Genomic DNA, 12,211 nt, shown 5'->3' on the forward strand with positions numbered 1-12,211 from the left:
TTGTACTTTTTACCTATAAAGTGCAACTAACATTTACGTCGGCAAGGTCTAGATTTCAAACCATGCCGACCACCACTCCCTGACAGCATTGTGGCATATAAAGCCTGGTATGGCCGGCAGGGTCGAGCTTACAAACCATGCCGACTTACTGCAACTCTAATGATATCTAAAACTGCACAAAAAGATTAAGTTCTAAAGCAACTGAAACCGAAAATTAACATAATTTTAACAAGTCTAAAACCAAAACCTAACAGTTCAAAACATAAGGTAATAGTTCAAACCACAATATAAGTTTCTAAACCAAGTGAAACATAATAAAGTTTAAGAATTTCATGGATCCTTCTTGTTGTTGTTATCTTCCTCCACATCAGTAGCTTCTTCACCATCACTAGCTTTTTCAGCAGCATCAGCTTTTGCTTTTCCCTTATCTGGACCTATGTAGTCACCGTCCTCATTGTAATAGGGGTTCACTCCAGAAAAGTCACATGTCCTGAAAAGTCCTTGGATTAACCTCCTCTTCTTCCTCCTCTGATGATGTGCATTCTTGATAGTTGAGGGGATTGCTAGGACTATCCATAAACCTTAAAAATTCTTCAGGATCTTCCTTACCCCTCATAAGTAACTTTCTTACAGGACAATTCTTTTCAGTTTCATCTTTAGGATCTTCTAAATTGGGATAAACTGCGTCAACAAATTGTAATAACTCTTCTGCATTGTTAACAAGACAAGGGGTATCTTCTATTTTTTCCTCTGGGAACCTAAACAATACACAAATAAGAGATATGAAAATTCTAAATATTGAAACATGGTTCTGGTAATACAGTCGGCAGGGTAGAGAATATATACATTTCCGACCAATACGTAGCCGGCATGGTAATAACCATTCACCAAGCTGACCAAAACACAGCCGGTAGGGTCTTATTCAATAAAGATGTCGGCTATAACTAATGAAAATCAAGTTTCTGTGACCTAAAGTCGGCATGGTACAAGTATGATACAATGCCGGCTAGATGTAAGCCGGCAGGGTTTATTAATATACCCTGCCGGCCCTGGTTATTGTTTAACAGTCGCCATGGCTACTGTGAAAAGTCGGCAGGTTATTCATCCTAATACCATGCCGGCTATTACAAAACAACAACCGTCGGCATGGTTTTAAACTATCGACCTTGCCGGCCAAAAACCCTGAAAATCATAATTTTCCATTTCTAACCTAATATAACAATCAAAAAACACTAAACAATAATGAGTTTGAGTTTAGATATCACTTACAGTCTTCTTTTCACCGGTGGAGGGTTTTTTTCAACATTCTCAGGGATTGGATTTTCGGGTTTGCTAGTTCCAACTTTTTCCTTACCTTTTCCCTCTGATTTGGATCTTCTCATGTTACTTGTTGAATGTCTCTTGCTACTGAATCGAACCATTTTTGGTAGAATATCAAAATTGAAAATTTTGGTTGATTTTTGGTTGATGGAATAAGATGAAGGAAGGAGAAGAGGAGAGGGATTAGAGAAGATAGATTTGAGGAAGATTAATCAGTTTTTAGTTTTTAAGTTTAGGATTTAATGTTAGGTTAATTAGTGCAGGGATAGTAAAGTAACTTCATCCTGTTTTGACCTCCTCTTAGTAAGGACACATGTCCATTTAAATTTGGGTATACCCCAATTAGTTTGAGTATACCCCAATCTCGCCAGGTTCTCAAATTGTTTACTCAATTGAATTTCCGACTTATTTATTTTTAGAAGACGAAAAATAATTTTATAAATGGTATCTAAAATATTATTGGATTAATTTTTTTATTTATCGTTATCCCTACCAAGTGAACTCTCTATCTATTTTTCGTTTGGTACTTTATTATGATTGGCCACATTGGGTATCAATTATTTACCACGTACCAAAATCTAAACTAGTACAAAACAAAATATTCCTAATCGTTTGATTGGTACCCAAGCAAATCGGGGGGGGGGGGGGGGGGGGGGGGGCCTCCGTAGAAGCTACGTACACTTTGATCATAGGCTCCTGGCCCGGCAAATGGATATTAACTTCAGCAGACGTTATCAAGTCATGATCCTGTTGCTCCTTATCAAGTCGAGCACATCTATATAATAAGAGAAACTAATTTGGATCCAGACACACAATTCTGTCTGTATCTCTCTCTCTCTCTCTCTCTCTCTCAACTCTAGCCGATTACATTTTTGTTCGTTGGTCATCGATTGGTGAAGCAAGATTTGTGGTAATTGTTTCTTGGTTTTTGTATATATAGAAGAAAATGTCATCGATTAATTCAGTGTTCTTCTCTGGAGGATCAAGTGCCGCAAACTCCTCAGGAAGTTCAATCACCCATCAGCAGCAGCTGGCTTTAGTATTTCTCTGTAATGACCAGCCACGCAAGAGTACCAAACTGAAAATGGTCCGATGCGGAACATCGTCACATGCTAGATCTTCCCATCCGGCAAACCATGATCATCAACGAAGTAAAAGTACAATTAGTACCATCGGGTCGAGAGATGGAAGAATATTGTTGGTGGATCCTAAGCCTAAGAAAGGACTTGTTTCTCAGTTCTTTGATGTTGTAGAGAAGTTGATAGTCAAGCTCATGCATGATTCTAGGCAACATAGTTGCAGCCAATACTTGGCAGGGCCTGGGATGTTCGCTCCGGTACATGGCGAAACTCCACCTCATCCAAATCTCCCTGTCAATGGATACCTTCCGGTAAGAAAGAATAATTATTCCACATACGTAAACATGCGAATTTCTGAGAACTACAAATATACATATAGATGTCATCTTTTTAATTGCTTTTTTTTCCAGGAAGGATTAAATGGAGAGTTTTTAATGGTTGGGCCAAATCCTAAGTTCATGCCTGTGGCTGGATATCACTGGCAAGTTGGCAAACTTCACTTCTCATACGGATAATTGGTCGAATTTTTGTGGTTGTGAGACAACACAATAATAGATTCAGCCATTGATTAGCTTGTTTTCATGAGATAATTGACTGCTAAAATTCAAAAACCAAATACAAACGAAAGCATTGTGCCATTTTGGTACGTAATGGTTGAAGTTGACCTGTGCTAATATTTGTTTATTTATTGCTCGCAGGTATGATGGAGATGGGTACGTGTCCCAATTCCTTCTTTCTTTATGGATTGTTTATACTATTATCTTCACTAAGACCGCATATGTATTTTAAAAGGTGTGTAGGATTCATTGACTCATTGACATGGTTATAATGACATAATTTTGATATTTTAGCTCGATAAAATTAAAGTTAATTTTTTTATGACATGTTTTTCTTATAAATCTCTACATTTCCACCAAAAATGAGAGCATTCTGAAATGTATAAGACCACCATCTACCATTTTGAATATCAACTGTTTAAGATTAACGCTTGAAATTAAAATTTGTAGAAATGCATTTTATTTCGCAAGTAAAATGTCTCCTACAGTCCTATTACAATGAACTAACACATGGGTTAGGTCCTGTAGGATCCGTTGACACTATATTGACATTTTAGATCGTAGTTTTGCTCTGAGGTCTAAATGAGATAATTTAGAAGCTGAAATTTTGACAGAACGGTGACTGTTGAGTTATATTCTAATTTATTTAATTGAGCCATAAGATTTGAATCCAACGTGGAGGTCTATTATTATTTTTTATTTTCTTAAAATCAACTAATTAGAGATATTCTGCATCTGAGTCCCAAACACATTCGTCCAAATGACAAGGTAGAACAAATGCGTGCATCGCAGGTAGTAGTGGTTTCCTGTTATCATGAGTTGTGCTATGCTGCAGAATTGTTCATGCTTTGCGTATTAAGGATGGAAAAGCAACATATGTTTCACGCTACGTAAGGACATCTCGTCTTAAACAAGAAGAATATTTCGGTGAAGCAAAATTTGTCAAGGTATTAAGGAATGCTTGTTGTTAGGGATTACGGTATGTTCGAGTCCCAAGGTCGTCAACTGTTTAAATTTTGAACTTTAATTTCCAAAATTTGCCACGATCTATGCGCCAAGTTTATTTATGTGTTTTATATTTTTGGAATATACCTCTAATTTGTTTCCCCACGATCTATGCGCCAAAGTTTATTTATGTGTTTTATGTTTTTGGAAAATACCTCTAATTTGTTTCCTCACGATTCATGCGCCAAAGTTTATTTATGTGTTTTATTTTTCCAGAAAATACCTTTAATTTGTTTCGGATTTTGTTATTTTGTGTTCTCATGCACAAGATAACAACCAATCATCTGCATGAGAAATTGAAAAAACAATAAGAAAATAGTGTTTCTTTGCATTGGAAAATGCAAACTTTCTTGGATTTTTTAAATTCTCTTTCTACAAATACATTCTCCAATGCAAATAAACACTATCTCTCTTACTATATTTTATTTGTTTTTTCAATTTTCCATGTCAATGATTGGCTCTTATCTTGCATGGGTGCACAAGATAACAAAAGAAGATAAGATTTATTTGCCTCCACATGAATGAATTATTACCACTTTTATTTTCAATCTTGGCTCTGGCTGCCACAATATCCATGTAAATTGTTGTTAACATATTCAAACATCAGTCCTGACTTAACCTGCTACAGGCCACTGTATCCATGTAAAGCATTGTTAAACCCATTCGAATATCCGTCACGACTTAACCTGCTACGGGCCTATGAGATTAAGCAGCACTTCATTTTTCGGCTCTACCATACATATCATACAACTATCACAATTTGTTATGTCATTTACAGGTTGGAGATCTTGAAAGACTATTTGGAGTGTTCATGGCCAGCATACATATTCTTCGATCAAAATTTGAAGTACTGGATGTTTCGTTTGGAAGTGGAACATGTAAGTGCTCGACTTTCCATTTAAGATACTTATTTATTGTTAAATGCAAAGGGTTTCGCGTATTGAAATTCTTTTGCAATTTAAAAAGTATTTGGAAGAAATTTCAAGATTAAGAAAAGAAGAAAAAATCTTTTGCATAAATAGGATAAATCTAAAAAGTATTTGGAAGAAATTTCAAGATTAAGAAAAGAAGAAAAAAAAAGCTTCATCTTTAAAACATCATAATGTTACCAAGTGAATGACTAGCATTCCCACTTTCCTCAGTTGTGTTCGCCTGCTCATAAAAACTCTATTGTTACGCTCTCTCCATCAAAACCAAGTTATAGTATATGGAACCAACTGCAAACTCTGCTCTAACCTTGTATTTAGCCCTGTCATCTTCCGTTCTTCAAATTTTTTTTTAGAGATCCTAACCCATGAATAAATTCCAAATTTGCGCCAGGTTAATGCAAAATGAAATTTCTAAACTGCAATTAAAGCTATTATGTTTTATTAGGCGTCCAACACACACCTTTTTGAAAATTGGGGGATGTGTGTTTTCATTACTTGGTTAAACTTGAAACTACTGAAACCATTGATTGAATTACCTATGTAAAGCTTAATCTTGTAGTTTGGTTAAATTTCTTGCATCCACGCTTTGGGTGAGTTTATCCATGACTTGTGCCAACAGGTAATACTAGTCTCACATATCACCATGGAAAACTTATGTTTTTGCTCCTTTTTTAGTCTTACCCTTCAGTACTTATGTGAAATATTGTAATATGTCTTTCGATTCTCTTATTTTTCATAGATCTGTCACCTGTTGTTGTCATACTGTTGATTTGTAGTTCATGAATCTTCAGTACATATATCGCATACTGATAGGAAGTGCTCCTTGTTATGTTTGATTCAGTAAGTATATGAAATACTGAAATAGATGCTCTTTGTTACGTTTGATTCAGTACTAGAATTGGATATGGAGATGATCTGGAGCTGCAGTTCAGAACTTATTGCAAGAAATGACAGATTTTGAATGATAGGAACAGGAGTTGTTGTTGGTTCAGATTTGCAAGCTTGTGAAATTGGTGGTGGTTTTGATGAAGTTAGAAATTGTTGTGATGTGTGTTTGATAGAATGTGTGCTGCAAATGGATTTAGAGGAACATAGAAGGTTGGGTTGCTGATGTAAACTGAAGATACAGATGAGATAGAGGAGGAATTGTAGGTGGTGATTACTGTGAACAAAATCAGTGGATGAGATGTTCGTCTCAATGGGTTTATGAAGATGGTAGTGTTGTTTAAACAGGGAAGAAGAACAAGTCTGTGTTGCAGCTGAATTGAAATGACAATGGTGTTGATGTAGCTGTTGCAGTTGTAGTTTAAGGTAAGAAGATTGTGATGCAGCAAGATAGAAGATGGAGCTGAAGGCAGTGGTGAATGGTTGACTGCAGAGGTGCTGGTGCTGCAATAAAGTAAAGTGAATTGAGGAGTACTCAGATTACTAAGTAGTGTAGCAAATATGTACTCAAATTTGTAAACAGTGTAGCAGTTATGTACTCAAATCTATGGTCCTTTATATGTTTTAATTAAATTTGGACCTCCAGATAAATAAAATCCCGATTTGGTAGAAGTATGTTATTTCGCACGTACTTAAACAGTTGGGTATATTAGTCATTTCCATGTTTTCAAATAACTTTGGACCTTAGAATAAGAGTAAAATCTAGTTGTACCCTGCTATAAATAACCTTCTGGGCTTAGGACCAAACAAGAAATTTTCCTTAGGTAAAACCAGACGACCAATAAGACAGTTTTTGCATTCTTGGAAACCCAACTGATATTCCTCCTCCGTAATATGGATAAAGACATGAGATCCATTAAAACAGGATTTTGCAAGCTTCTCACTGTTGATATCAAGGGTGTTGAATAACGAAACTTTGCTAGAATAAGGCACAAAAGTAGTCTTATTGATTTGAGACAAACCAGAATTATTAGGTTTGGTTAAAGAGTTGGCATTGTTTACACCATTGGAGGTGTTAACAAAAGGATTAGGAAGAGCTAAGAAATCCCAAGGACGATAAGTGGTTTCCTTGGGAGAAGTATCAGTTGAAGAAGAGGAAGGATTGGAAAAAGACGACGCCATGGAGAGAACCCTAGAATCGCCTAAAAGTATTTCCGGAAAAAACTGACATTTTCTCTCCCTCAAAAAATGATCGCCAAAAGTTTAAGTCATCCCGAGGGCCGGTGGATAGAATATTTAGCTGAGTAGATGGAGGGTTTTCTTTGTTGATTTTAGCATAGGGTTTTGCAAATGAGGAAGAGTTTTTTTTCTTTTGCCAATTAATGTAAGTTGTGCTGCAATTGTTATACTAAAGTTTTTTTTTTTTACATAGTTACGCTGCATCTCTCAGCATCTGCTCTGGATTTTGAATATGTGTATCTTAATAAGCTGCAATTATTTCAGATGATGTGCCAAATGACTTGGCTATCGTTAGAAGTTTCATAAGAAGATTCCTCTATTAACCTGAGCATGAGGGGAAATATGAATTTAATCATTGTTGCCTCACTTATTAGAAACAAACATTTATAGTGTCATTCATTCTTTGTCTCTTTTACAATCTTCCAGATGTTCTTAGAATTTTGGAAGATGGAGATATACAGACAGTTGGAATGTTAGATTATGACAAGCAATTGGAACATTCATTTTCTGCACATCCAAAGATCGATTCATTTACGGGTAAAAAAAGATCTTACATATAGATTGGATATCATTACATGAGTATAGCTACAAAATAATATCTCTTTCTATATAACATAAGTATTGTTAATGATGATTGAAGGTGAGATGTTTACATCTGGGTATGAACTCACACCACCTTACTGTACATATCGGATCATTTCTAAAGATGGTTTCATGCATGATCTCGTGCGAATAACATTTTCAGAGCCTACCATGATGCATGACTTTTCCATTACGGAAAATTTTGCAATATTTATGGATCTGCCTCTAAACTTTCGACCAACGGTATAATGTTGTAGTATTTTTGAACTATATATATATATATATGCATTTATTACTTCTATTTTACGGTGGTTTGTGTGTCTGCAATGTGGATTCCAAGGAAAACCTCGAGCTGGCACATTAATAAATATTCACAAATAAACCCGTTTTTTCACAAACATGATAAAATATTTCTAATCTGAAAATGAACTTCACTTATATTTCAGAATTTGGTGACACAAGAACAAATTTTCGCATTTGATACAACAAAGAAATCCCGCTTTGGTGTTCTTCCACGATATTCAACGGATGAGATTCATATGAAATGGTTCGAACTTCCTAATTGTTTTATATTCCACAACGGTAAGTTGTATATTTACCTCATTTTTCTTATCAATTATTACACCAATATTTTGTTACAGAAAATGAGTTTTTAACATATCTTGTTGATCTTGGTTGGGAATTGATGTTAGGACCTATAGGTCACTAAGGATGTTTAATCGATTTATTTGAGTGAATAAAATAAAGGCACTTTTCGTCCCACATATATGGTAAACTAAGGAAGAACTTCACGATATAATAATACTCTTATATGGATCACAACCGATAAAATAATTAAGGATATGCAATATGAAAAGTAATGTACTGTATTTGTGTGCAATATGTTCTCTTTTACCAATTCAATAATTATATGCGTGCCTAAGCAAATAACCGCTTGAAAAATAATTAGTTTAGTTTTTTTTTCTTTTGGTATTTGGTCCGATGATTAGCCAATGCTTGGGAGGATGGAGACGAAGTAGTTTTGATTAACTGTCGCCTTAAGACAACAGATTTGATGAGCATAGTCAACTGGATTGCAAATCCTTTTGATTTCACAAGTGAACTGTAAGTTGTTTTTGAATTCATACGTATGAAACAATTGGTTCAGTGGGGTTTATCCAACAACTTTTCCGTTTCCAATCAGGTACGAGATGAGATTCAATATGAAAAATGGTTCTGCATCACAGAAAAAACTGTCACTACCTTCTGTCGATTTTCCCCGGGTTAATAACAATTACATCGGCAGGTAAGTTTCATCTTCTTTTATCTTGTCGATGTTATGTTTACAATAGTTCTTAATTTGGTTAATGCATGATTTATAATTCAAGAAACAAAGGTTTGTGTATGCAACTATAGTTGGAAAACGGACAGGGATTATTAAATTTGATTTGCATGTTGAACCATTTCTAGGAAGGAAAAAGTTTGAGGTAGGAGGAAATATTAAAGGTATATTTAACTTGGAACCTGGAAAGTTTTGCGGCGACACGGTTTTTATTTCTCGTGAGCCAGGAATAACATCTGAAGAAGATGATGGACACTTGATATTTTTCGTATGCGATGAGAACACTGGGTAACTTGTTTCAACATCTCTGATTTCTCATGCTTATTTGACGAAAATCCTTTTTCGGTGCTAGCCAAAGGTTGCATATAACCAATTGATGCTGACTAGGGATTAAATCAGACAATGACAATCAAAAATGTTTCTTGAAGTCTTCATCCTCGCCACATATGCCATTCGATGTCAATTGGCAAGTAGCATATACATGTATTTTTTGATATTCTGTCTTTAATCATGTTATTATATGGGGTTTGATTTTGCCATGAACTCTAATATACAACCATTTGAGTCTAATATATTGTGAATGCCAACAATATTAGGATGCATCAGTTCGTACCACATGGTTCACTTGGTCCAAATTTTACTTTTCAAAGATTTCATTTCATTTCGTATTAAATTTTTTGTTAATTACTAAGACCAAACTAAACTGGTGTTGAATTATTATTTTTTTGGTCTTTCTTTGATCAGCTAACAAAAATCAATATGTAAATTTGTGCAGAAAATCAGTAGTGAATGTAATTGATGCCAAAACAATGTCAGTTGATCCAATTGCTGTTGTTGAGCTACCCAAAAGAGTTCCCTTTGGATTCCATTCTTACTTCGCGATAGAGGTCAGTTTTTAATCAAATTTAAACCTTTAAATATGCATATTACTTTTACCACGGCTATTGCTTGCTTCAAGTGTTAATTTTGTGTTCCGTGAATTGGCTTGATCTTAAAAAAATAAAATTACTTTTTGTCTGGTTGTGTAAAATTTTCACGGGTTTAGTGCAGTTACTAGTACTATCTTTTCTTTAGCCTCTTCAAATTTGTAATTGAGTTTATCTGTGGAATTATGTACAGGAGCAACTCAAAGCACAAACAAAGTTTTGAACAACCAATTAAATGCTCTATATGCAGGAAAATATCAATCTATGAGTGTTTTGAACAACCAAATGTTCCAGAAGCGGGCACATATCAGTCGTATGAGCGGATTTGATGGTGATGAGTTTCAAACCCAGGTCATTGGTATCATCACCCAATAACTTTACCACTCTGCTACAGTGAAATCAGCAGCGAACATATCATTTGATGCCCCGTACTTTTTTCTTATGCAAAAATAATTTCGGGGATATATCTTAAGTTCTAATAAAATTTAATTATAATTCTTTATGAAGCGTCAAACTAAACTGTTATTTTCTTTTTTAGAATCATACTAGTGGTTTCATATTACTCTTCTGCATTTTCTTCGTAGGTAGCTTAGGTTCCATCATAAGATTTCCTTAAGTGTACTGCCTCAGCCAGGCCATAAAATTATGGATGATTCTATGTTAACCGGGATAAATTATGTGTTTATCATTGAGTGGATATCCAATGGATGATAGAGAATGATTCTATCATCTGGATTAGTAATGGTGGAGGTGGGTCCCACCTTCCCTCTCACACTGTGATAACCGTGGGATAAAGTCCCGGTGTACTATTCATTCTCGTAAAATTATTAAATAATATTGCTGTCATGCGTCAAAGTAAATTACAACCACAAATTAAAGCGTACTTTCTACATTTCTAATGGGGTGTACCAGTTTATTAGGAAGTGTACCAAATCCCCTATAAAATAAATTGGATTTTTTTTTTACATGAGATTTGGTACTATCCCCAATAAACTGATATACTCATTAGCAGTCATGGTACTTTTACCGCTTAAAATTATTGCTCACAGTATCTGCAATAGTGCCATGTGGACATATGTTATAAAATGGTTGTAACTGATTTTCAAAAAGATAAAATAAAAATTGCGGCTCGACGGGTCAATTTTTGTTTTATAAGCGTCTTGTTTTGCCGATGGATTGATTAACAACAAGTTTAATGTGTATTTGAGTAAGTTTTTTTATTATTATTATTTCACCGTTCACTTCGCATTCTCGTTCTCTTCAACATGGTATTAAGAACTCCTGGATTTGAGTGAGTTGAACTTGGTGATTGGTTATCCCCATGTTTTGAGCATTCTTTGCTTCAGTTTGTCATATTTCTTCCACTTCTCTTTGACTTGGACACTTAGATACTTGGAGTACTCCACTTCTAGATCCCTTGTAGCCATTTTCACTATTCTTGGGATAATTCACCTAATATAGGCAAATAAAAGAAAATAAGAGAATATGTAAGAATTATAGCTAAAACAAGTATGGAATGGACACTAAAATCATATAAATTATGCAGTTATCAAATTCCGCCACACTTGGCTTATTCCATTCCTCTAGGAAACTATCCTAAACAAATACTAAACTAAGTATATAACTCCCTTTCGTCGAGGAAACGGTTACACTTAGCATGTGCAACAAGGCTTTAAACCCTTAGGTGTCCCTAGTGGACGAGTTATACTCTCATGAGAGCTCAAAAGAGGTATATCCACAAACCATTCTCCAACTTCAAAGCGTTCCACAATCCCAAGCATCCAAGGAGCTATAAGGACATAAATTTTCTGCATGCTAGTAATAAGAAGTTAGAAGTACCAACGAACATATTCTCATTCTTAAATGTTGAGCAAGAAATAACCACACCATATCAAAGAATTCAGGTTTGCGAGCAACCAATATGCATTTCACCTTGACTTTTGTCTCCCCAAGAGGGTTTTATGATAATCGAACTCAATAAGACGACTTTTTTATGGGTTTCACATGTGTGCAGGCAGGAATGAAGAGGGAAATCTTACATATGTTGATTGGTGTGAACGTAACCTTCCGAAGTAATTTGTGGAGACCTCACAAACTCGTGGGAAATAAAAAAAATTCTTCTGATGATCTCTAAGAAAGGAAATCAACTACTATGCGAGAATGAGAATACTCACTCAGCTTGACATTCAATTGGCAATAATAATAACACCACTCTCACAACATCCAATGCAATCATCTTGGTCTTCAGATTTCGGTCTTCAACTGTTAATGATGAATCTTGAACTTCGTAGAACCTTCATAATTTGTAACATTTTTTCTCGAATTCCTTGTTGCTTGAAACTTCTATATATTTTTTTCTTTATCATGG

At 35.1% G+C, this 12,211-nt stretch overlaps 1 pseudogene; it reads left to right on the top strand.

Annotated features, from left to right (window-relative positions):
• The first annotated feature begins 1,996 nt into the window (after nucleotides 1-1,996).
• LOC113337981 lies at nucleotides 1,997-10,165 on the top strand (annotated as a pseudogene).
• Nucleotides 10,166-12,211: the final 2,046 nt, after the last annotated feature.

Source organism: Papaver somniferum, unplaced genomic scaffold, assembly GCF_003573695.1.
Source record: "Papaver somniferum cultivar HN1 unplaced genomic scaffold, ASM357369v1 unplaced-scaffold_18, whole genome shotgun sequence".
Classification (NCBI taxonomy): Eukaryota; Viridiplantae; Streptophyta; class Magnoliopsida; order Ranunculales; family Papaveraceae; genus Papaver; species Papaver somniferum.